Source organism: Lynx canadensis, chromosome B1 (genome assembly GCF_007474595.2).
Source record: "Lynx canadensis isolate LIC74 chromosome B1, mLynCan4.pri.v2, whole genome shotgun sequence".
Classification (NCBI taxonomy): domain Eukaryota; kingdom Metazoa; phylum Chordata; class Mammalia; order Carnivora; family Felidae; genus Lynx; species Lynx canadensis.
This window is the reverse complement of record NC_044306.2, coordinates 64,671,533-64,699,377: the sequence shown is the minus strand read 5'-3', so window position 1 is coordinate 64,699,377 and position 27,845 is coordinate 64,671,533. Positions and strand designations below refer to the sequence as shown.

Genomic DNA, 27,845 nt, shown 5'->3' with positions numbered 1-27,845 from the left:
GGAAGAGGTAGAGAAAGAGGGAGATAGAGAATCCTAAGCAGGCTCTGGGCTCTCAGTGGAGAGCTTGATGTGGGGCTTGAACCCATGAACTGTGAGATCATGACCTAAGCCAAGATGAAGAGTTGACTGAGCCACTCAGGTGCCCCTCATTTTTCTACATTTTGATCTGTGTATCTACGGAGCTTTGATATCTATCTTCTGAAGGTATAATTTCAGTCAGTTCCTTTGCCTTATCAAAAGGCTACAATGGTTCCTGACTACTTAATAAATACAAAGAGACTGGTTTGGGATTTTGGGGCCTTTGTGTTTTCACTCCCGTCAACGTTTCTGGTATACACGTCAACCACTCCTCTTAATTCCTAGGTTCCAGCAAAACCTAGCTTATTCGTTTGTCAGTATAATTACATAAAATTTATCATATTACCAAATGTGTCTCATACTTTTACTTCTATGCCCTTCTGCACAGAGAAAAGAGCAAAAGAAAGCTGCGGAATTTTCCTTAAGGCCTATCTTATTTTCTCAGCTTTACACACAGCCATTTTCCTTTGAACTTCAAGGCCCATTTAACTTCTCTTACTGTATCACCCTTGCTCTAGCATTTATCATCTGTGTTCCTGTCTAACCATTTCCAAACTGCCACAATGTTCCACAGTTAATCTTTTTTGCTTCTTTTCCAGATTGAGAAAAGAGGCCACGTCTTACTCATTTTAGAAATCTTCATAGTGTCTTGTACGTAGCAGGTAGCTAATAACAGGTTGTGGGGTTGAATTGAGCTTGGCGACAGTTGAATTGGGTTGAACTGAGCTTGGTAATAGTTGGACCGAGTTGAATTGACCTTGGTAAATCCTGTCCTGATTGCAGTAGAGATAGAGATGACAATCATATCACAGTGAACCAAGAGAAAGGGCTCCATTCTTCTCTGTAAAAGAGGCAATTCTGCTCTCTAACAAAATAAATGAACTGAGGCCAACGTTTTATATAATTTTTGAGACAATTTCCTTGGACTTTGAAGTCAAAAAGAATATCAAATGAATGATGTATCTTCTGTTTTCTTTTAAAGAGAGGCGTAACTATTTAGGAAGTAACGTAACTATATTGTGTAGAGAAGAGTATGTCTTTCAACAAATTTTAAGCTGGCAGGGTCTGTTTAAAAAGAAAACATAGTAATTGAGGAGAGAAATGAATTAAAATCTTTTAAATGCATGGCCCTATTCAGCAGCAATGAATTGTTTTAATTCACTAGTTGGTACATTATGAGAGCTTGATAATTTGTTCATCCCTTTAATAGGTGCAAGATTGAAATGTGGCTGGGGAGGAAAAAATAACAATTGGCTGGATGAGCAGAATAATATGTTCTTTGAAATGAAGCATTCTTTGTAATGGATGTTTATTTCAGATGATTACATTGTACAGTGCATTTAAGTGGGAAAAACAAACAAGAGGCCAGCTGCACTAATTTTATCAAAGTTATTTATATCAGCAGTATAATTAAAGGCAGTAATTTCAAATTAGGTTTCCTGAGAATCCATTTATAGGCAACACAAGACAACTTGTCTCTATGGCATCTAGGCCATGATTATGCTCTGGGGGCAATGTTAACTACTGCCAATTGGCCTTGGCATTTTGAAAATTAATTATTGTTTTGAAAGATGCTAAAGCTGTTGCCTCCCGCTGCCCTGACCAGTTTAGATCCACTCCACTAGGAGAACCCAATATATAATTTATGGATGTGACAAAGAATAATCATGCATAATCATTTACAAATAGCTTCTCTTATTTAGTAATACATTAATAATACCTTATGAAGAATGATTCTGGAGCCTCAGATGGGAAATGCTGCTGCAATTTTTTTTTAAAGCCTCCACTAATTTCGCAGTAGTTCATGAGTAACATGTTGAAGAATTTAGTATAAAATGAAATATTAAACTGGATGTAGGGAACAGAAATGGGCCAGAAGCTGAAAGATTCTTTTTGGCTGTGAAAATGATATTTAACGATTAAATAAAGTAATAAATATAGAGAATATATTTACACAATCTCAGGGCCAGGGGAATTTTATAAAGGAGTCTTGGTCTAGTCCCACCTGACACTATTATTCCATTTATAACACTCTCAATAGGTGATCATCCAACCCCTGCTTGGCCAGTAACAGAATTCATGGTCTTCTGAGAACATCCCTCCTTCTCTGACCGTATCATCTAGCTATATCATTGCAGTATCACATTGAAGCAAATTTCTCTGTGGCTTCCAGCACCAATTCTAATTTTACCCTCCAAAACCACACAGCATTTTCTTATACTCTGAGTCTGTCTTCCTTATTTTTATGGTTTTTTTTAAGTTTATTTTTGAGAGAGAGAGAGAGAGAGAGAGAGAGCGAGCGAGCGCAAGTTGGGAAAGAGCAGAGAGAGAGGGAGAGAAAGAATCCCAAGCAGGCCCGATGCAGGGCTCGAACTCACAAACTGTGAGGTCATGACCTGAGCCGAAATCTAGAGTCAGACTCTTAACCAACTTAGCCACCCAAGCGCCCCTCTGAATCTTACTTCTATATCAGGGTCCTTTACTACTTATCGACCCTCATGTCTACTGTATTCTTGCACCCTATCCTTGATCATATTCTTATGCAAGTGTGGAGTATACTTTTGGAGCAGTGAGTACTTAACTTCACTGGAAACACAGGATGCCAATGATAAATCTGTAAAGGAAGATTTTAGACAATGATAGGACTTCAGTGTTAGGTTGAGTAGTGTTCTACATTATTAGATATGGAATCAGTGAAGGTTCTGATTAGGAGATAACAATGATGACGTGTCCTTACAAAAGATTAGTCTACTTAAAAATAAACTTTAAAAAATCCATTTACAATAGCACCTGAAGTATAAAATACATAAAATTCATCAATGGGGCAGAATAGAGAGTCCAGAAATAGATTCACAAAAATGATCAACTGATTTATGACAATGGTGTCAAGGTAACTCAATGATGAAAGGAACATCTTTCAAAGAAATGGTGCTGGAACAAATGAATATCCACAAGAAAAAAAAATTAATCTCAATCCTTACCCTACAGCATATTAAAAATCACTTAAAATGCTTCATTCAAAACAGAAAGCTAAAACTGTACAACCATAAGAATACAATATAAGACCTTTAAGACCTCAAACTAGGACAAGATTTTCTAGATGAGAGACAAAAAGTACAGATAATATAATACATCAAATAACAATAAATCATATAGTAAACTGTTGGTAAATTAGGCTTTATATAAATTAAAAACTTTCGCTTTTAGAAAGCAAGAGAATATACAAGGTACATATTGGCTAAAAAATTTGTATATATGAAGAATCCTTAAGTGTTTGTAACTCAATAATAAGCACTCAATAAAAATAAGCTAACAATTTGACAGCCACTTAAAAATATATTAATTTCAAACATATATTTGAAAAGATATCCAAATCATTAATCATCAGTGAAATGTAAATGAAATCACAATAACATATTACCATACACCCATTAGAATAGTTACAATTAAAAATGCTGACAATACTAAATGCTGGCAAAGATGCAAAACCACTGGAACTTTTGTACATTCCTGGAGGAACTGTAAAAAGGAAAATCATTTGGCAGTTTCACATAAAGTTAAATATGCCTACCATTCGACTTCTATGTTATTTACCCAAGAGAAATAAAATCATATGTCCAACCACACCTAGACTTGCATACAAATGTTTATAGTAGTTTTATCAACAATAGGCCCAAACTGTAAACAGTTCAAATCTTCACCACCAGGTGAATGGATAAACAAAATGTGGTATATTCATGCCTTAGAATAAATACTACCCTGCATTACAAAGGGACAAACTACTAATATATGCAACAACATCAGTGAATCTCGAAATAATTATGCTAAGTGAAAGAAGCCAGGTACAAGACTACATATAGCACAATCTCATTCATAAATTGCAAAACAATCTATAGTAACATAAAGCAGATTGGTAGTTGCTGAGAGCATCGATGGAAGAACTATGTAGGAGTCTAAAGAATCTTCAGGAGGTGGATAGCAATATTCTGTATTTTGGCAGTTTTATGTCAAAACTCAGTGAACCAAAGGATTTAAAGGATGCAGTCTATTGTTCTGTTTATTTGAGTTAGAGAGAGAGAAGGAAGGGGAAAAAAGCAAAACGATACTTATATTCATATATACCATATGTTGTGGAGAGAAGTGTGGGTGTCTATGATTTTGAAAACTTTATACACTCTAGCCATGATTCCATAGTTTGGTAGAAAATTAAATTTTTTAACTTTGGTATTTTGTTTATTGTCCTAAACTGGATCTTATGAGATATGAAGGACTTTAGGCATACAGTAAACAGAATAAATAGATATGCTTCAAGATTCAAAAAGATTCAAATACACAATGTAAAATCAATTGCAGGACTTAAATATGCAGCAATGCTTATTGGTTTGGAGAGTGTTTAACAAATTGTGTCAAAAAGTATTGGATAAAAAGCAAAAAAGAAAAACAAAACAAAACAAAACAAAAACCCAAAACTTGTCTGTGTATCTCCTGATCTTGTTTAAGAATGAATTCAAGCTATCATCTAAACAGAACATCAACAAAGAAACAATAGCTTTGAATGACACACTGGACCGGTTGGACTTAACAGATATAATCAGAACATTTCATCTTAAAGCAGCAGAATATACATTCTTCTCCAGTGCACACGGAACATTCTACAGTATAGATCACATACTGGGACACAAATAAGCCCTCAACAAGTACAAAAAGATCGAGATCATAACGTGCATATTTTCAGACCACAACGCTACGAACCTCGAATTCAACTACAAGAAAAAAATTTGGAAACACAACAAATACTTGGAGACTAAAGAACATCCTATTAAAAGAATGAATGGGCTAACCAAGATGTTAAAGAGGAAATTAAAAAGTATATGGAAGCCAATGAAAATGATAACATCACAGCCCAAAACCTCTGGGATGCAGCAAAGGCAGTCGTAAGAGGAAAGTATATAGCAATCCAGGCCTTCCTAAAGAAGGAAGAAAAGTCCCAGATACACAACCTAACCCTATACCTTAAAGAGCTGGAAAAAGAATAGCAAATAAAACCCAAAACCAGCAGAAGACAGGAAATAATAAAGATTAGTGCAGAAATTAATGCTATTGAAACCAAAAAACAGTAGAACAGATCAATGAAACCAGAAGCTGGTTCTTTGAAAGAATTAACAAAATTGATAAGCCACTAGCCAGTTTGATCAAAAATAAAAAGGAAAGGACCCAAATAAATAAACTCAAGAATGAAACAGAAGAGATCACAACCAACATAGCAGAAATAAAAACAATAAGTGAATATTATGAGCAATTATATGCCAATAAAATGGGAAATCTGGAAGAAAAGGACAAATCCCTAGAAACACATACACTACCAAAACTGAAACAGGAAAAAATAGAAAATTTGAACAGACCCATAACCAGTTAGGAAATCGAATTAGTCATCAAAAATCTGCCAAAAAACAAGAGTCCAGGGCCTGATGGCTTTCCAGGGGAATTCCACCAAACATTTAAGGAAGAGTTAACACCTATTCTCTTGAAGCTGTTCCAAAAAATAGAAATGGAAGGAAAACTTCCAAACTCTTTCTAGGAAGCCAGCATTACCTTGATTCCAAAACCAGACAGAGACCCCTCTAAAAAGGAGAACTATAGACCAATTTCCCTGATGAACATGGATGCAAAAATCCTCAACAAGATATTAGCCAACTGGATCAAACAATACATTAAGCAAATTATTCACCACAATCAAGTGGGATTTATACCTGGGATGCAGGGCTGGTTCAATATCTGCAAAACAATCAATGTGATACATCACATCAATAAAAGAAAGGACAAGAACCACATGATCCTCTCAATAGATGCAGAGAAAGTATTTGACAAAATACAGCATCCTTTCTTGATAAAAACCCTCAAAAAAGTAGGGATAGAAGGATCACACCTCATGACCATAAAAGCCATATGAAAGACCCACCGCTAGTATTATCCTCAATGAGGAAAAACAGAGCTTTCCCCCAAACGTCAGAAATAAGACAGGGATGAACACTCTTGCCACTGTTATTCAACATAGTATTGGAAGTCTTAGCCTCAGCAATCAGACAACACAAAGAAATAAAAGGCATCCAAATTGGCCAGCAGGAGGACAAACTTTCACTCTTCACAGATGACATGATACTCTATATGGAAAACCCAAAAGATTCCACCAAAAAACTGCTAGAACTGATCCATGAATTCAGCAAAGGGGCAGGATATAAAATCAATGCACAGAAATCGATTGCATTCCTATACATCCATAATGAAGCAGCAGAAAAAGAAATCAAGGAATTGATCACATTTACAATTGCACCAAAACCCATAAAATACTTAGGAATAAGTCTAACCAGAAAGGTGAAAAATCTATACACTAAGTACTATAGAAAGCTTATGAAAGAAATTGAGAAGACACAAAAAAATGGAAAAAGATTCCATGCTCCTGGATAGGAAGAACAAATATTTTTAAAATGTCAAAACTACCCAAAGCAATCTACATATTCAATACAATACCTATCAAATTAACACCAACATACTTCACAGAGCTAGAACAAATAATCCTACAATTTGTATGGAACCAGAAAAGACCCCGAATAGCCAAAGCAATCTTGAAAAAGAAAACCAAAGCAGGAGGCATCACAATACCAGACTTCAAGCTATACTACAAAGCGGTAATCATCAAGACAGTATGGTACTGGCACAAGAACAGACACTCAGATCAATGGAACAGAATAGAGAACCCAGAAATGGACCCACAAACATATGGCCAACTAATCTTTGATAAGGCAGGAAAGAATATCCAATGGAATAAAGACAGTGTCTTCAGCAAGCGGTACTGGGAAAACTGGACAGCAACATGCAGAAGAATGAACCTGGACCACTTTTCTTACACCATACATAAAAATAAACTCAAAATGGATGAAAGACCTAAATGTAAGACAGGAAGCCATCAAAGTCCTCGAGGAGAAAGCAGGCAAAACCTCTGTGATCTTGGCCGCAGCAACTTCTTACTCAACACGTCTCCGGAGGCAAGGAAAACAAGCACAAAAATGAACTACTGGGACTTCATCAAAATAAAAATCTTCTGCACAGCGAAGGAAACAATCAGCAAAATTAAAAGTCAACCAACAGAATAGGAGAAGATATTTGCAAATGACATATCAGAAAAAAGGTTTAGTATCCAAAATCTATAACTTATCGAACTCAACACCCAAAAAACAAACAATCCAGTGAAGAAATGGGCAAAAGACATGAATAAACACTTCTCCAAAGAAGACATCCAGATGGCCAATCGACACATGAAAAAATGCTCAACATCACTCATAATCAGGGAAATACAAATCAAAACCACAATGAGACACCACCTTACACCTGTCAGAATGGCTAACATTAACAACTCAGGCAACAACAGATGTTGGCGAGGATACGGAGAAAGAGGATCTCTTTTGCATTGTTGGTGGCAATGCAAGCTGGTGCAGCCACTCTGGAAAACGGTATGGAGGTTCCTCAAAAATGGAACTACCCTATGACCTAGCAATTGCACTACTAGGCATTTATCTATGGAATACAGGTGTGCTGTTTCGGAGGGACACATGAACCCCCATGTTTATAGCAGCACTATCAACAATATCCAAAGTATGGAAAGAGCCCAAATGTTCATTGACGGATGAATGGATAAAGAAGATGTGGTATACACACACACACACACACACACACACACACACACACACACACACACACACAAAATGGAGTATTACTTGGCAATCAAAAAGAATGAAATCTTGCCATTTGCAACTTAAAGATGGAGAACAACCAGAGGGTTACCGGAGGGGTTGTGGAAGGGGGGGATGGGTCAAAGGGTAAGAGACATTAAGGAATCTACTCCTGAAATCATTGTTGTAGTATATGCTAACTAACTTGGATGTAAATTAAAAAAAAAATTAAATTAAAAAAAGAATGAAGTTAAGCTAACTCATACAACATATATAAATGCAAACATCACACAAATACATATAACAGAAGACAAATATGGTTAAAATAAATGTGAGAAACTTTTAGGGAAAAAAACAGAGGGAAAGGTTCATGACATTGGTTTTGGTCATGATTTCTTGGTTATGATATGAAGAACACAAACAATAAAAGTAAACATAGGTAAATTGGACTACATCAAAATTTAAAATTTCTGGGCATCAAAGAATACAATCAACAGAGTGAGCAGGCAACCTACAGAATAGGACACAATATTTGCAAATCATATTTCACATAGGGGGTTAATATCTAGAATATATAAAGAACTTCTACAACTTAACATCATGAAAACAAAAAACCCAAACAACCCAATTAAAAAATGGGGAAAACATTTGAACAGAAATTTCTCCAAAGAAGATCCTGAAATGACTGTCAGCATAAGATGCTAACAACACTAATCATTAGGGAAATGTAACTCAAAACCACAATAAGATAATCATACCCATTAGGCTGACTACCATAAAAAAAATAAAAATAAGTGTTTGCAAGGATGTGGAATAATCAGAACCCTTGTGCACTGTTGGTGGTGAGAATGTAAAATGGTACAGCCACTAGGGAAAATAGTATGGGAGTTCCTCAATAAGTTAAATACAGAATTATCATATGGTCCAGCAATTCTACTTCTAGGTACATACACAAAATAATTGAAAGCACGGTCTGAGAGATATATTGGTACACCCATGTTCATAGCATCATTATTCACAAGAGCAAGTGGTAGTAACAACACATATGCCCACTGATGGATGAATAGATAAATAAAATGTGGTATATACATGAATAATTCCTCAGCTTTAAAGAGGAAGGAAATTTTGACACATTATACAACACGAATGAACCCAAAGGACATTAGGCTAGTGAAATAAGCCAGTCACAAAAAGACAAATACTGTTTGTTTCCACTTATTTGAGATACCTAAAGTAGTCAAATTCATAGAGACAAGAAGTAGGAAAGTGGTTTTCAGGGGCTGTAGAGAGGGGAGCAATGGGGAGTTGTTTAATAAGTATACATTTTCAGTTCTGTAAGATTAAAAAGAGTTCTGGAGATTGCACAATGATGCGAACATATTTTATGCTACTGAAATTATACACTTAAAAATTGGTTGGTAGCACATTTTATGTTATGTGTATTCTAACCACAATTATTTTTTTTAAAAAAATGTAAGAAGAAAATGGGCTAAGAAAGAAATGAGATCAAGTAAGATGAGATATATACGTTTTGGTACACTGGCCATAATAATAAACGAACATGGTTCTAAAGATTTTAGTCCTTGATACAAAGAATCATATGATTTATACTCTCCATAATCATCAGAAGCACAATTGCTGGTGCTGAGACCAAAAAGAAGTTTCATCTCTGGGTGGTCATTTAAGAGCAATAGTGTTGAACATTTATGCTCAACACAAGTTTTATAATGAATGCACTCAGGAGTTTCAAACACATGTCCATGATTATTTTCCAATGGTATATAATGTCAAAGTAAACTTCAGTGTGACAGAAAAATTTTTACTTTGACATTATGCCATCGGAAGATAATAATGAACATGTATTTGAAATTGTTGCTGTGTTCATTATGAAATATTCTTAGCTCCTTCCCCTGCCCCCTCCCTTTTCAAATCTTCACTGCTTGTCTGCCATGTCTGTATCATGCCATCTGGATTGATAGATAGTGAAACTTAAGGGAGAAAGAGAGGTGCGATAGATTTCTCTACAAAGGAAAGTTTGAAAAAGAAATAAATAAGATCTATGAAGAAGATGGAGTAATGGCAGAAGGATAAGGAGCTGAGAACAGCTTTAAGAGTTTTGTGGATGAGATAAACATGAACAGCTGTTTTAATGAATGAGCATTTAGGGGATGGACGTAACGAAAGGATCTTTAGGAATTCTTACTGTGTGTTCTCTGCCCTGATTCCAACTTCATTTCCACTTCTGCCTCCTATCCATACATCACTACAAGAAAACCTTCATTTATGAAAGAGATCACCAGTGATTTCAGAATTGAGATTTCATTTCTTTTGCATAACATTTTGTGTTGACACAGTACTTAAATTGGGAGCAAAAAAAGCTGGACTTGGTGTACATGAAAAGCGGCCCACAGAACAGTAAAATAGGGGATCTCAAGTATGATTTGCTATCTAGCCTAATTCAGGAATCAACATTAGAATAGCTGGAGGAAAAGCCAGAAACCAGATAATACTTTATTAACACTGTGTCTCTCAACAGGGTTGTCGATTAAGAGGTGAAATGAGTTCAGAGTTATATATTCCCAGTCCTACGCTTCCATGAAGCTATTTCCTTTGGCTACAGTGTGGAGTCAGATGAGGTCAGTGAAATGTAAGCATCTTCTTGAATATATTATGAAGCTTATCAAAATGTGTGCTTGAATAAAAAGCTGGAAAATAGTCACAAGGAAATTATTCAAAAATGAACATATAGGCAGGGCCAAGAGCTAGCAGAAGAAACTTTTGAGGCACACTTAAGTGCATAGATAAAAGGATAGTGAAGATATTAAATTTCAATATCATGGGCCATGACTGTAGATAATTTTAGCCTGGAAAATTTAAAAAATTTGTCCAAACATGTTTATACAAAAAATTCAGCAAATTTCCTATAGTATATTTAACAGCCACCTTCTATTATACCCATCAAGTTAAACAGCTTGCAAACGCATGCCTAACTAAATGTTTAAGCTGGATTTTTATACATGATTATTGACATTTTACATAAGCAAAAGCACATTTAATTTTAGAATAGTTGATTTATAGATATTTAGACTAATAATCTAATAATTGAGCTAATTGTTAAGGCCACCCTTTGTTCATTAAAATCATATTATCTATATCACAGAGAATGTTTGCTTTTCTATTTCTAATGCCAAAGGTGGACAAATGGGCAATAATACAAGAAAATGTAAAAAAAAGATTTTATAATATTAGTCTCAGTTTTTAAGCTTCCTTCATTTATAATTTGTGTCTTTATGGTTTTAACACAAAATCTCATTATCATATTAACCTGTAAGTGCAGTCTCTCTGTTGTTCCTAAAATAACTTTTAGCATCTGGCAAATACAATACACTTGTTTAATGTTATAACATGTCATTCTTGTATTCCCTACATTCCCTATATAATATCCCATTCTTGCATTCCCATGTTAATTTTGTAGTGTCTGCTGTAAGAAGCTAAAGAATATTTCTTAACATGAGTTGTTATTTCATCAAAACTGTCACCTTTCAAGAATAAAATGACAGTTTAACTTTGATTGAGACAGCGTAGGGAAATCAAGTAATAACACTGTTTGGAAAAAGAAAGGAAAGAACTTAAGTTACTACAATTCCTGTAATTTAGTTATTATGACTAACAATACTTTAAGAAAATGATGACTGTTTTCAGGGAATAAAAGGTTTCTAAAGGAAATTAGAAAAACAATTTGAGTATAGTTGACACACAATGTTACCATTAGTTTCAGGTGTACAACTTAGTGATTTGAGAAGTTTATATACATTATGCTATGTTCACTACAAGTGTAGACCATCTGTTCCAATACATCACCATTACTATATTATTGACTGTATTGCTTATGCTGTGGCTTTCATTACTGAGACTTATTAATTATTCATTCCATAACTGGAAGCCTGTATCTTACTCTCCCCTTTACCCATTTTGCCCACCCACTCCCCTTCTGTCTGGCAACCATCAATTTGTTCTCTGTATTTATAGATCTGAATTGTGTGTTTTGTTTGTTAATTAATTTTTTAGATTCCACTTATGTGGAATTATATGGTATTTGTCTTTCTCAGTCTGACTTATTTCACTTGGCATAATACCCCCCCCAGGACCCTTTAGATCCAGCCATGTTGTCTTAAATTCTCACATAGCATGACTTCATCCTTTTTTATGGCTGTGTAATATTTCTGTAATATTTCTGTGTGTGTGTGTGTGTGTGTGTATGTACCTCATCTTCTTCATCCATTCATCTATTTATGGATACTTTGGTTGTTTGCATATCTTGGCTATTATAAATAATAGTGCAATAAACATAGGAGTGCATACACCTTTTTGAGTTAGTATTTTCTTTGGGTAAATACCTAGCAGTAGAATTATTAGACCATATGGTATTTCTACTTCTATTTTTTTGAGAAGCCTCCATACTTGTTTCCACACTGGCTGTACAAATTCACATTTCCACCAATAGTTGATGAAAGTTCCTTTTCTTCCACATCCTTGTCAACATTTATTATTTCTTGTCATTTTGATTTTAGCCATTCTAACTGGTGTAAGGTGATATCTCATTGTAGTTTTGATTTGCATTTCCCTGATCTTCTGCTCATTTTTTTTATATATATATGAAATTTATTGACAAATTGGTTTCCATACAACACCCAGTGCTCATCTCAAAAGGTGCCCTCCCAGCAATAGCACTGCTAGGAATTTATCCAAGGGATACAGGAGTACAGATGCATAGGGGCACTTGTACCCCAATGTTCATAGCAGCACTCTCAACAATAGCCAAATTATGGAAAGAGCCTAAATGTCCATCAACTGATGAATGGATAAAGAAATTGTGGTATATATACACAATGGAATTCTGCTCATTTTTTAATTGGATTGTTTGTCTTTTTGTTGTGGAGTAGTATATGTTGTTTATATATTTTGGATATTAGCCTGTTATTCGATCTATCATTTTCAAATATCTTCTCCCATTCTGTAGGTTATCTTTTTGTTTTGTTGATAGTTTCCTTTGCTGTGTAAAAGCTTTTCATTTTGACGTAGTCCAAATAGTTTATTTTTGCTTTTTTCTCCAAAAGGAAATTAACTCTGTAACATGCATAAATCTGGGGTTGACTAAAGGTCTTGGGATGCATACCTTCTGAAAACCTAGGGTTTATTATATGTAGTTATTACATATTACATCAGGAATAGAAAACTGCAAGGAAGATATTAATTCCCGAGCTAGCACAGAAGTTAATAAATATCTCTAAGTTTACTTCAATGGAAGGCAAATATTTATGTCAGTGAAGGAGTCAAGGACATGCCACCTCAAAATATGCTGCTTTGGCATATTGATTATCTTGAGCTGAAGGCATTTGAAAAACAGCAGGTCCAAGAAGGGCACTCTGTCCTCTCCTTTTCTTTCCGAAAGCAGGAGATGCAATTTCCACATGAAAGATGTCTTCCATATACCAGAAAGAAAGAAACATTCTTATTACCAGTAACAAGGAGTTGAGGTTGAAAGAAATCTGTACAAATAGACCTTGCTAACATAATTCTTAACTTCCTTTAGTCTCCCCATGCATTTTACTTGCTTTTCCACGATTGCTACACTTTGTTCAACTCAGTATATAAGCACTCAGGCCTACACACTTCTTTGGGTCTTCATTTTCCTGTGAGGACTCTCATGTACATGTAAAATCTTATAAATAAAATTTATACTTTTTTCTCTTGTTAATCTATCTTCTGTCAGTCCCAGCTGGAAACCCTAAGAGGTTAGAGGAGAGATTTTATCTCCCCTACACCAGGAGCAAATTTTCTCTTCTTGGGCCACAAGAGGAGTGGAACTTCGTTGGGAAACATAAATCAGATGGATACATTTAGGAACTCTAAAGAATTCCAAAAGGCAAACTTCTATGCTAGTCTTTCTCTCTCTCTCTTTGATTTCTATTTATTTTCTTCTTTTTTCTTATTGTTAGGTTCTTCCTCTCCAGACTGGTGCTAGAGACTAGTAGGACCAGGAACACAGTTGGTTTATCTAAGTTGGAATTAAATATTATACAAACATTTCTGATTTCTTTGGCTTGATTTGCCTTGTGTACAACTGTTCAGAAGCTGTCAAATTGAAAGTCAACATAAAACTTATATCTTGGGTCTACTAATGGAGACACTGTGTTCCTCTTCTTATGGAAGTCTTTCTACCCTCCACTCCCTTTCCCATAATGCTAACATTATCTCATTTCCACTGGCTGTACTGTCCAGGTTGAATTCCTGATTTGCTAGATCATCACAAAGTGTTAGTAACTTGACTTTATATTTGGATCAGTTACTCAACAAATTTAACTGAGCTTAGGTATACATTTTCTCATAAATAAGTATGTGGCAGAATTAGTGATTCCACTAACTTTTTGCCTTTCTCTGGATGGTAATTTTGAGATTTGGCTTTAAGTTTCCATTGTCCTACAGGAAAAGAAAAATGCATGACTCAATTTGTTCCTTTTTTTACAATAAACACAATAAAAAGCTGGTTCTTTTTTACTCTTGCCTTTCGATAGTCAACGGTGTTGAAATTTCCTATAGTGTACTGGATCACTTGGATTTATTTTCCCACCAAGTGGACAGTTGCTACGGGTTGCTTAAATGTCACTTCAGTTCTGGATGAACCATTCTCACTGGATTTATAAATCACTGCCTTGCATTTTTTTGGCTTTGTTGCATGTTTATCTTTTGACTAAGGAGACAAGTATGCTAGATCTCTTTGTAGAGTTCTTTCCATAGCTAGTGTTACAATTACATTTTTTCATATGTATGTGAACAAATGGATGCAAGTGTTTAATGGAAGCTTGCTGGATATACTACATACCCTTCTGGTTTGCTCCTCTAGAACTCCAGATTTGCTAAACATATTTTGGAGAGTTAGTGTATTATGTGTTCTGCGGACCTGTCAAAATAATCCTCCTAAAATACCTCTATCTATGGAGTGCTACAGTAAGTATTATTTGATAACAATGAATTGAATTCTTTAATATCATTATTAGGCAATCCTGTAGATTAAGAATAAGAAAAAAATCCCTTTCGTGTAGGCTAAGCACTTACTGAAATACCACATTTCTATATTTTGTTTTTATAAAATATAATTTTTTGCTAACAATGGGGGTATAATGGACAAGAAAGAAGAACTACATTTATATGAATAAAAGATACCCAAATTCTGATTTTGAAATAGTTAATGAAAGGGGAAAATTACTAGAGTTGCTCTTCTTGTTAATTCCCTAGCTGTGATGGTTATTTGGTGTGTTACCTTGATTGGGTGAAGGGGTGCCCAGAATGAACATTATTTCTGGGTGTATTTGTTAGGCTATTCCTTGAGATTAGCATGTAAATCAATAAAGCAGATTGCTTTCCTCAATGTGGGTGGACATCATTCAATTTGTTGAGGGCCTGAATAGAACAAAAAAGTGGAGGAAGAAGGAATTCGCCTGTTTTTGCTTTCTTCCTGCCTGCTTGACCTGGGGCATTGTTGTTTTCCTGTTCTTAGACTGGATTTTACACCATTAGCTCCTCTGGTTCTCAGAAACCCAGAATGGAATTATATCATTGGCTTTCCTGGGTCTCTAGCTTGCAGGTGGCAGATGGTGGGATTTTTCAGCCTCTAAAAATCTCCTGAGCCAATTTCTCATAGTAAATCTCTTTCTATCGGTTCTGTTTCTCTGGAGAACTAAGACTAATGAATTAAGATTGGTCCTGAATAATTAGCAATGATTTCAATGATTTACATTTCTTTAGACATTCCTTTCTCTTGGAAGTGGGGGTAAGAGGGGTAAGCAGTGCTTTTGGCTTTTATGTTTTTGGTTTGTTTTTCATTTATTTTTTTGTTACTGTTTTGTTATAACAGAAAGAAATGCTTAGAGGGAAATCATATGGAAGAAAATCATCTATTTTTTAAATAAAGATGGGATGGAGATGGTACCAAGGAAGAGAAGAATGCAAGAGCAACCACGACAATGTTATTGCACAGCATTTCTCCTATGACCTCAAAATTAAAATGTGTTTTTCTTACAATATATATTCAATAGTGCTGTTATAAGTTATCCTATCCATGCTCCCTTTTAAATGTTTTTAATTACAAAATGTATAACATTTAGGCAAAGCCAATATTTCTATATGCTAATTCAGACCATGTTTTCTAAGTATTTTTTTCTAAAATTGTCCTTCAAATTTAAGTTCTCAACAAAAACTGAAGCACATTCCAGAGCTTATTTGATAAGTTTTGATCTATAAGAAAGAATATCATCTAATAAAATTTTTCTGTTAACAGGAAAGTAGGATCTTTCTTTCTTTCTTTCTTTCTTTCTTTCTTTCTTTCTTTCTTTCTTTTCTTTCTTTCCTTCTTTCGTCATTTAGGTAGTAAAAATGTTTCCAAACTGTGTTTGGAGAAAAATTATTTTTCTGAGTCAAAACACAGGAAATTGAGGCTAAGTAAATATTTACCTTGATACAAATCTTAGTTTCTAGATATTAGGTTTGATTGTTAGCAATTAGTGACAGAGACTCTAGATACTGAAAGTAATGTGCAGAATGCTGCCCAAGAATTAGGAATACTGTGTTCAGCTTATTTATATTAAGAAGTTTGGTGAGTCAGCAGTCTTAATGCAAATCTCCTATTTGCAAACATTTGAAGTTTGGTGCATGAAATTAGGCAGGTTAGGCATTTTTGCATTTTTCCTAGTTATTTGTGAAGATTTCACTTATTTTCTCATCCTGGCATCGATAGTAGGTGTCATGTAACTATGGCCCATGAGCTAAATCCATCTTGTTACCTGTTTTTGTAAGTACCATTTTATTGAAATAAAGCCATGTTCATTCATACACATATTGTCTATGGCTGCTTTCACATGACAATGTCAGAGTTAAGTAGTTGTGATAAATTGTGTGGCCCAAAAAGTTGAAAATATTTACTATCTGGTCCTTTACAGAAAAAGTTTTCTGAACCTTTTCCATATTAAATGTAAACATTCATGGGGAAATTTTGGCCACTTTCAATGCTAGGTACTAAAAAAAAAGTTGGAAAGAAAAGAAAATATATAATCTTGTAGAGAAAGTAAAAAATAATAAGAGCTGAAAATTTTTATGGAGAAGGAAGGAACATAGGGCGCCTGGGTGGCTCAGTCAGTTAAGAATACCACTCTTGATTCTGGCTCTGGTCATGATCTCATGGTTGTGAGTTGGGCATGGAGTCTACGTGCTGAGCATGGAGCCTGCTTAGGATCCCCATGTCTCTCCCTCTGCCCTTCTCCAGCTTGCACATGTGCATGCTCATGGTCTCTTTCTCTCTTGCACCGACCTCTCTCCTTCTCTCTCTCTCCAAAAAACATAAATACATACATACATACATACATACATACATACAAAAAAAGCACCAAAAAAACCCCCCTGCAACTCAATTAGTAAATAACAACTCAAAGAAGAATGGATGTGGGAGGAAAAAAGAATAAAGGAATTCAGATGTCTGGACAAAGTAAAAGGAAACATGCAAACACATTTCTAATTTAAGAAGCTTATCCCTGTCCTTTCCTGTTATGCTCTGAGGTACTGTTACAGATACCATCTTCGGGCAAGACCATGTAAAAGCACAGGGAGTTCACTGTAGCCTATGTTCCCAGTGTGACTATATTGTTGGTTTTTCTCAAATCATCATGGCTGTAGAAGGCAAACAGTGCTATTTAAGTTGAATGCACAGCACAAGATCCAAGCCTCATGTGATTCATTTTTCTAGAATATGCTGAACTTAACTTCATTTCTGGTAAATTATGTACCTGGTTCAGCACATTCCTGAGAATGAGTTTTTCTTTGAGCACAATATGCTCCATTAGATTGGATATTCCATTAAAAAGAATGGATTCTCTGCACTGAAATAAGCTACCAGAGCCCTCATACTGACTTACATCATACAGAAAGAACATTTTCCTGGAGAATTTTTGGAATTTAACTACTCTAAGCTTCATTTCCTTTAAACTCACAGGAATACCTAATTCTACAATAGAAGAGAAATTTATAGGCAAAGAGTTATAAATCAAGACATATTGCACAAAAGAAAAGATATTGGGGAAAATAATTGGTGATAATCCATGTTTTTTGTTTCCAAATCTTTCAAAGAGACTGATCTAGTGAAATTTTAAATCGATTTTTTAGGACGTAAATAACATCTGCAACATTGAAGCTTAGCCTTGCTGGTCCTCAGTAGCTAAGGATACAGAGTCCATCCACAGAAGAGTCTCAGAAGTAAATCATCACCTCTTGGCTTGATGTCAGTTTCAAAATGAATGATGATAAAATAACAACAAAAGAAAAAAATCCCAGCATTTTCCCTCAAAATGACTAACTGAAAGTCCTCTCATGATACACCCTGGAGTCTCTCTTGTTTATACCTGGTTCTGTCATTGTGTCCTTGATACAAATGCTCAACGGCTATCCTCAGTTCCACCTCAAGAAAACAGAGGATATCTCTATGAGGATAGAGGCAAAATGAAGAAGGAGCTGAATTAAGTACAACCCACTTACTGATTATTAGAGACAAATAATGCATACCGATTCACCTGTATGAGGAGGTTGGGACAAGGACTCAACAAGCCAGGAGGCTTTCTAAAAGAAGACAGATAAATAGTCCTTGGTAGATCTTTAGGTGGAAGGCCTGATTAGTGATGGATTAGGGATTAAAGTTAGCATGTAGAGGAAAAAAAATGAGTAAGCATAGAAGATATTATAAAAGGTCATGGGATATGAGTTTTATAAAAATGCTGGGTATCATTTTTTTGAGGTCACTGAGAAGGATGAAGTTGGAATAAAAAATGGTTCTGGTATTTCTGTGACAATTAACATAACCAAGCACTGAAACGTTTTTAAGAGTAGCTGTTAATTAATAAAATATAAAAAAGGGAAAACAAAGCCATTTTCTAAGTTTAATGTTAGAAAAAATACATATTTATGCAGTGGAAAATATTAAAATATCCAGATAATATAAGACTATGTGGCATGGGCTTTGAAGTCAGACAGACTTGTGTTTGAATCCTGGCTCTGCCACTCACTAATGTCATGGCTCCTGACCCCCTGAAAGTTAGTGAATTTCACCAAGTCTTAGTTTCTTTGTCTGTAAAATAGGGATAACACTGCTTGCATTGTATGTGGTGATAAGGCTTACATTAAATCAGGTGTAAAGTATCTAGCACACCTACTATATTCACTCGCTTCTTTCTTAAAGATGATGATGGAAGTTACATTCCACAGAGAAGCAATACAATGCAATTAAAATCTTTTCATTTACTTACTCATTTATTTAATCTGGAAAACAGATAATTCCACTATGGATAATCCATTTTCTTCACAGCATTCACCACTCCCTTGAGATTACCTGGTGCATTTATTAGTTTGGGGTGACTTGCTTACTTTCCACCCTAAAATGTCATGAGACTGTCTTTTGTCTTTGCTTATAATCCTAAAGTCTGGAACACTGGGACACGTGTGGTAACAGAAGAAGCAGCAAATACATATTCTATACTCATATGCCAGGAGTTTAAAAATATTAATTTGAACTTTATATCAACCACATGAAATGAATACTTCTATGGTCCTATTTTACAAAAGAGAAACTGAAGCAAAAAGAAATGACACATCCTCTTTAAGGTCACACAGGTAACAAGTGTCAGAAGTGGGGTTTGACCTGAAAAACAAATAATCCAGTGAAGAAATGGGCAGAAGACATGAATAGACACTTCTCTAAAGAAGACATCCGGATGGCCAACAGGCACATGATAAGATGCTCAACGTCGCTCCTCATCAGGGAAATACAAATCAAAACCACACTCAGATACCACCTCACGCCAGTCAGAGTGGCCAAAATGAACAAATCAGGAGACTATAGATGCTGGAGAGGATGTGGAGAAACGGGAACCCTCTTTCACTGTTGGTGGGAATGCAAATGGTGCAGCCACTCTGGAAAACAGTGTGGAGGTTCCTCAGAAAATTAAAAATAGACCTACCCTATGACCCAGCAATAGCACTGCTAGGAATTTACCCAAGGGATACAGGAGTACTGATGCATAGGGGCACTTTACCCCAATGTTTATAGCAGCACTCTCAACAATAGCCAAATTGTGGAAAAAGCCTAAATGTCCATCAACTGATGAATGGATATAGAAATTGTGGTTTATATACACAATGGAGTACTACATGGCAATGAGAAAGAATGAAATATGGCCCTTTGTAGCAACATGGATGGAACTGGAGAGTGTGATGCTAAGTGAAATAAGCCATACAGAGAAAGACAGATACCATATGTTTTCACTCTTATGTGGATCCTGAGAAACTTGACAGAAGACCATAGCGGAGGGGAAGGAAAAAAAAAGTTTGGGGGTGGAAGCCAAAACATAGGAGACTTAAAAAACTGAGTGCAAACTGAGGGTTGATGGGGGGTGGGAGGGAAGGGAGGGTGGGTGAGGGGTATTGAATAGGGCACCCGTTGGGATGAGCACTGGGTGTTGTATGGAAACCAATTTGACAATAAATTTCATATTAAAAAAATAGAAACAATGAGCATGTGGAAAAAGAATACATCAATGTAAAAAAAAAAAAAAGAAGTGGGGTTTGAACCCAGGAAGTCTAGTTCCAGAACCAATGATCTAATCATCATGTTATATTGTGTCAGTATGTAGTTCTTGAGTAAATGGGTAAATGAACAAATGGTTTGTTTTGGGTGCCACGTGAAACCAGCTGCAAGTGGTTTCTCATAGTTACTTGCCATGTTTTTGGATTTTTGTTGGCGAGGATGTGTAATTAGGAAATGTAATAGGAAATTTTCCGTATTTGTTGAATTTTTCAGTACATTCAAATACAATATGATCTGAAGGTTTCACAGCTTCTAAAACAGACTTTTAACCAGTACGAGTACTTTTACCTCCACCTTCATCCCCAGCTCAGTTATCAAGTTATCAAAAGGTTATCAGCTGACCTTTTAGGAATTCCTTGTTGTGAAAGGAGTGGCTTCATTGTTTTTTCCACTAAAACCTTAGATGTTTGCTTTCTTGACTCTGCTTCTTCAATTCCCATAGATCCATCAATTTTTCAAATAGCATGTTTTTTTTTTACTGCATTATTTATTCCCATTTTAATAGTTTTATACTTCTAAAAACTCCTTTAGTTTTATTTTAGTAGCAATGTGAAAAAAAGCAGAGGTGAGTAGATGGGGTCTGCCATACCATCTTTAATAGAAAATCTAGGTTTCATCTTTAGCTCCTTTCTCTTTATACTACCCTCCAATCCACTTCCAAGCCATCATCGAGTTCTACTTTTTCCTCCTCAGTGTTTCTAATCTGGTCATATTTCTCCATTCACACTTAAAAAAAATGAGTTCAAGGTATTAATTCTTGATTAAATGACATCAGCAGCCTCCTAATTGGATCTTCTTTCAAAGATACTCCATTTTCCTGAAAACAAAATCATGGTTTTTGTTGGTAGCTAATGAGGCTTTATGATTTGGCCCCTGGTTATCTTTACAAGCTCTTCCCTCCCTCCCTTACATGTTAGGCTTCATTTTACTGAACTATTTGTAACCTTATGATTAATACCTATGAAGCTTTCTCTGATTCCACTGGGCTTTTAAAGATGTCTCTCAAGCTGCTCCCATAACAGTCTGTACTTACTCATAACATTGTACCTATCATACCAAAATGGCATTGTCTCCCCTAATTAAGACATCTATGTGGCTTTCTATTGCATTTAGAATAATATTCAAACTCTTTCCCATGGCTGAAGAAGGTCCCACATGAGATATATCTTTGTGATATTGTCTCCTACAACATTCCTGTTATTCTCCATGTGCCAGCCACATGCTCTTCCTTTCTGTTTCTTCAACACAGTTTTCTTCTTTTTTTTTCTGGAAGAGTGACTTTGCATTTTCTCTTCCTTCTGACTATGATGTCTCTCTTCCAACTTTTGGTGGAACTGACTACTGACTGACTACTCAGCTTCATCTCAAGTCTCTCCTTAATTGCTGGATCTAAAATAGTTTCCTTCTCCAGCTACTCTGGAGCACATAATTTTGCTTATTGTCGCTATAGAACTTATCATAAATTTCATCTATGAGGGCAATATCCTTGCCTTTATCATTCGACATATCTTTTATTTATTCTAAATGTCCCAAAAGTGACTAGAAATGTTTTACTCCCAAATTAAGGGAAAAGAACTAGGTAACTCCACATTTTTACACATATTTCCAAATAGTATTTTCATATCGATCTTTTAATGGAGACCAGTAGCTCATCTAACGTCCAAATTTGTTAATTCAGCCAACATTAAACAACTATTTATTGAGTCCCAATTATGTCCCTGGTATTGCTCTATGTATCAGTGATAAAACAGGAAAACCAAGTCCTTTCACTTATGGAGTTCATGTATTTTGGGGAGAAGGGAGGTTGGAGATAGAACATTAAAATAACGGAAACAAGAAAATGCATTAATGATCATCAGGTAAGGATAAATACTATTAAGGTAAGATAATCATGCCAATAGGATGGAGAGTTGTTGGAGAGGGGGTTACAATTAAATAGAGTGGCCTGGAAAGTCCTCTCTGAAGAGGCAACTGAAGTAAGAGAGTAGGTCATACATGTGGAAGAGCAGTCTAGACACAGGGAACAGCAAACCCTGTTACAAATGAACATCAACCAGCCAAGAGGACATGACTATATCAGAGCAAGAGAGAAGCAGAATGATTGGAAAAATGGTGGGAGAAATAGCTAGGGACCAGATTACAAATGTATCTTGTAGGCTGCGGTGAAAACAATGGATTTTTTCCCTGAGTCTGGCAGGAACTCACCGGAGGGTTTTGAGCATGGTAGTGACACGATATGATTTATATTTGAAAACTGAACACTGTGTGTTGTGTAGAGAGGGCAGCTTAGGGAGGTAGAAATGAAAGTGAGGAGATGAATTATGAGATTATTGCAACAGTTGCAAGAGATATAGAAGCTATGCCCAGGATGGTGGTGTAGTGATAGAGGAAGCAAAAACAGGATGGATTTAGGATATACGCTAAAGGTGAAGCTTATTCCCATAATTTAACAACAAATTCTGGATCTCCATTGGTTCCCTCTCAGCCACAGGTAGAGAATGATGGCGTAGCTTGTTGGGTAGGAGAAAAAGGAAAGAAGTAGATATCAAAATTTTGGCCCTGAGGATTCAATGAATGGAGTAGACTTTTGTGTTTTTGGCTTTGTTTTTCGAAGATGAGAAGCACTGTGAGAGATATATCAGGGTTTTCTTTAGACATGCGAGAGTGTATTTTAAAATTTGGGAATATTAAGCTTCAGATGCCTGTTAGCTATCCAAGTAAAGATGATGAGTAAATAGTTGATTATAGAAGATCGGAGTTATACGTTTTGGAATCCCCTGCTCATATACTCCCTCAGCAACAATAATTTGGCAGTCGTCCATAGATAGAAGTGCCTTTGTGGGAGCTGCAGATCCAGATAAGAGATTATGAAACCCTAGTGGAACCCAACTGCGGAGGAACATCTTGAGAGAGATGCCTAGGTGGCAGGCTTGCTAATCATGACCCAATTACAGAAATGGAAACAGCTCTGCTCCCTGTAGACTCAGCTACAGAGTCGTTTGGCCTTGTCCTGCCACCAGCACTAAAGGACCCAGCAAGAGTCGTATCTGCCTGTGTTCCTGGTAACAAACCTTCTGGCCTCAGTCCTGGCTGTGGACCCTGGAGTGAACCTATGACCCAGCTTGAGACCCTCACTTCCTAGGTGGGAACACTTCTGTCCACTCAAAGACCTACTGAAAGACATGCCCATTAATGCGCCCAAAGGTAGGCCCACTAACTTCTGTCTGACTATGGATCTTGAAGTGGCTCCAGTCAGGCTCCAGCTCTTCTTAACCTGGACCTGAGTAGTCCTGCCTGCCCAGGGACCTGCTGGGAGACACAGCTGTTTATGCCTTGAGGCAAGCCCTCCAACCTTGGTCCTACTGCAGATATAGAAATGGACCTGTAATTTGGCATTCGTTTTCTCTCAGCCACAGGCAGGGAATATTCCCACCTGCTCATGAACCATCCAAGAGACATGCCATTCCATGTCCCCTGGAGGCATGGCTACAGATCTTGAAGTAGCCCTGTAACACATCTCCAACCCCTCTTAGCCATTATTCTGGAGTGGTCCTGCTCACTCAGGGACTTAGAAGGAGACATGCCCATCTGTGGTGAATAAATGACTTTATAGTGCATCCTTATGGATATCAAATTCTATGCATTGTCTTTGAGGTTTTGTTATTGACTTATAACTGGACTGTACCCTGAATTCTTCTAGTCTCTTCCAGTATCTGGCTATGATTCTCCAAACGAATGTTTCCAATTTCCCCCTACTTTTTGACTTGGAATCACTAAAAACAAAAACTGTGCTTTTCCAAAAGTCCTGAAAGCTGAAGCTGGACAACTTGATATATGCTTTAGGGAAATCACCACAATAGCTCATATACTGACAACCATTGTGCCTACTGCTATATAGCAGAGAGTTCACTGTAACACTCAATGACACCACCAGAGACATTCAGACTGCAAAAGGTGCTTCAAGCCCAACATCTAGAAATCTTGACAGGCTGCCCTCCAGGCTCAGAAACTGGTTTAGAGTCTGTTCTAATGATTAACTTCTGTTTTTCTTTTGTTTCCATAGAAATGCTTTTTATTAAATACCTGCTTTCTAGCACCATATAGGTCTATGATAGAAGCCTGCCTTCAGCCCCATCTCCTGAAATGAGACACAACTGTTAAACTGAACTGATCTATCCTCAGGACTAAGGGACTGGTTCAGTGAGATATAGAGCAATATATAGCTTCCGGACTATGAAACTTCTTGGGGAAGTTTCAGAGGTAGAAAATGAAAAGTATCAGAATATGCCTTCCCATAATATGCCACTTTGGTATACAGATAATTTTGAGCTGAAGGCAACTGAGTAGACGTAGATACAAGAAAAGCTCTTCCCCAACAAAGGACAGAGATTTACAAAGGTGTTCTTCTTCCCCCCTTCCACTTCCCTACCACGTAGGACAAAAGCTAGTCCTCAGAGACAACTGTCTACACTTATCAGTGAAGAAGTCACTCACTTAAATCTGCATAAAAAAATCTTATTCTTGTTTACTGTGCTCTACCGGTAACTGCCTTATAACTGCCCTCTGCACAGCTTTTTCTTTTGTCTTTAGCTAAAATTGGTATTTAAGCTGGAGTTCTAAGACATTGCCTTGAGTTACTCATTTTCCCTGAGTATCTCCCATGTACATGTGGTACGCATGTCAATGAATTCCTGTTTGCTTTTCTCTACAAATAAATACACTGAGATGAGAGATGAGAGATATATCAAGATGAGAGGTAAGGATACAACCCCGGAGCACTGAGATCTTTGAGCTTAGAAAGATGAAGAGGAACCACGATAAGAGATTTAGATAAAGTGACCATTTGGGTGGGGGAAAAAGGACCTTGTAAATCAAATGATAAAGAAAAAGGACTTTGAGAAGGATAGAGAGAAACACTGTGCTAAATGTCCTGAGAAGTCTGATAAGATAAATACTGAGAATTGACTATTTGGCACTATGGAAGTCATTAGTGCCCTTGACAACAGAAAAGCTTTGGTAAAGGGCTGATGTGAATAAGTTCAAGAAAGAGTTGAAAGGTAAGGAATGGAATTATTAGCTATAAGAAGTGCTGTCAAACAAAACAAAACAAAACAGGGTAGAAAAATGCAAGAGAAAAAACAAAATTTGAGGCTGATGAAGTTTGTGTGAGATGTTAAGTTTCTGCCTTTTGAAGTAGACCAGAGATTATAAAACCTACCTCCACCCATATAGCCCCTCCTCTTCCCTTAATATAATTGTATAATAATTTTGGCAATGTAAATATTGAGTGATGTATTTCACTAACTTTTTGCTACTAGTATGCATGATTCCTCTCATGTCTCTCCCATTTTGGAAGCCCTCTTCCTGGATCCAATATCTTCATTTTTCTAGTGGCATTTCTTTGTTTCTAGAGAATACAGATTTCAGTAGATACCAGAGAACGGGCTGTGAATTTTTGACACTTTTATTTTGGAAAATATTTTTATCCTACCTTGTCATTGAATTCATTGCTTAACTGAATACAGAATTCTAGATTAAAATATTTTATTTCAAAAATTTCAAGTAATTGCTCCTCCACCACCCTTGATCCCAGGGTTACAACTGAGGGGTTAGAGGCCATTCTGGTTCTTGGTTCTTTGAGCAAAATAATTTTTTTCCTCTTTGGATTGTGTAAGATGTCTTTGTCTCCAGTGGTCTAAAGGTTTTAAAATCCAATTTGCAGGGCATTCAGTTGGCCCACTGAGTCTGCAAATCTATGTCTTTCAGCTTGGGAACATCTTCTTGAATTATTTCCTTGATATTTTCCATTCACTTGTTTTCTTTGTACTCTCACACTAGAACTCTTTTATTATCTGGATATTGAAGCCCCTGAATTAATTCTTATGTTTTTTAATCTTTTCCATTTCCTTTGTCATTTTGTTATACTTTCTGGAAATTTTCCTCCACATTTTCTTCCAAAGTTCTAAATTGCTTTTTATTTTTCTTTCATATTTGTAATATCCACCCTCTATTTTCTGTTTACAAAATCTCATTTTTTTTTAGTTACTTGTCTTGTTTGAAAGACAGTATCTTGCCTCTCAATGGAGTATTTTTTTAAAAAAATCCTTCTGCTTCTTTCATTGTCTCTGTTTTCTTTGATATTTGGATATTGGTTCATATTTAAGAATAAATTACCATATTTAAGAATAAACCAGCCACCCCATTGGTGGGTGGCTCAGTTGGTTGAGCATCTGACTTTGGCTCAGGTCATGATCTCACGGTTTGTGTGTTTAAGCCCTGTGTCATGCTCTGTGCTGACAGCAAAGAGCCTGGAACGTGCTTTGGTTTCTGCGTCTCCCTCTCTCACTGCCCCTCCCTTGCTCTCACTATGTCTCTCTCTTTCTCTCTCTCAAAATAATAAATAAACGTTAAAAAATTTTTAAAAAGAATAAATCACCAAAACGTTGACTAGAAATTCTATGTGTATGTTTCAGGCAAGTGAACAGATGATCTTCCCACTAGGGTGCTTAGGTTAGACTGTTTTGGGGGAAATTTTCTCAAATTAGTATCTTCACCTATTTTGTCTGCTCTCTCAGTTAAAAATAAATCTTGCCAACTCTTTCCTTGGAGCATATAGCTGATGCCAGCATATTGGGACCAAGTTTGGAAAAAAGAGTCATCACTCATAATGCAGACTTTCACTGAAATCATTCTTACAACACTAAACCCATTCTTAGCTAAGCCTGATATTCCTAAATACAGAATGCATGTGAATCACTTTGTGATCTGCCAAAGTTGGGAAAAGACAGTCATCCAGAAATTTGGGGCCCAGAAAGGATTTGCAGGACTTTCTGTCTCTTACATGTACTTTCAAATCTAGTTTCTTTTTATTCAGCCCAACCTGAGCCCCATTTTCAGAGTATAGTTGCCTCTGATTCCTGGAATTCTGTAGCATGAAACAGCTTTATTCTTGCTTCTTAGCAGCGAGCTTAGTTTTAGCTCTTTCTGTTATACTATCACTCTCGTACCTGCTGAGTTACTCTTCAATTTTCCAACTTCCCATATTTTGTTACATTTGTCTCTTCTCCACACTTTTTTTTTTTTTTCTGGTCTGTTTGTGTTTACACTTAAAAAAATCTTTGACTATAATTTTAGTGAAATTTCAAAAGAGAACATGTGTAAAATGTATGTAATCAGCTTTCCTGGTTTAACCAGAATGACAATTCTCTCTTCAGCTCTGTCTGATATTTTGTTTAATTGCTTACTGAGTTTTAAAAAATACATTTTACTATATTCTTCATGCCTAGCATTTCTAATATATTTTTTCATGGTGTCCTGATATTTTCTTATCTTTGGATCCTTCTTTTATATCTTTAATC

The 27,845-nt window shown here is 36.1% G+C and overlaps 1 long non-coding RNA gene across 2 annotated transcripts in view; it reads left to right on the top strand.

The window, feature by feature from the left end:
• Positions 1-16,105, top strand: part of LOC115512110 — a 28,213-nt gene extending 12,108 nt beyond the window's left edge. For both annotated transcript variants that reach the window (XR_003968281.1, XR_003968280.1), the window contains exons 2-3: positions 10,342-10,441; positions 15,721-16,105. This is a non-coding gene — a long non-coding RNA (uncharacterized LOC115512110). The remainder of the gene's footprint in view (positions 1-10,341; positions 10,442-15,720) is intronic.
• The last annotated feature ends 11,740 nt before the right edge of the window (positions 16,106-27,845 follow it).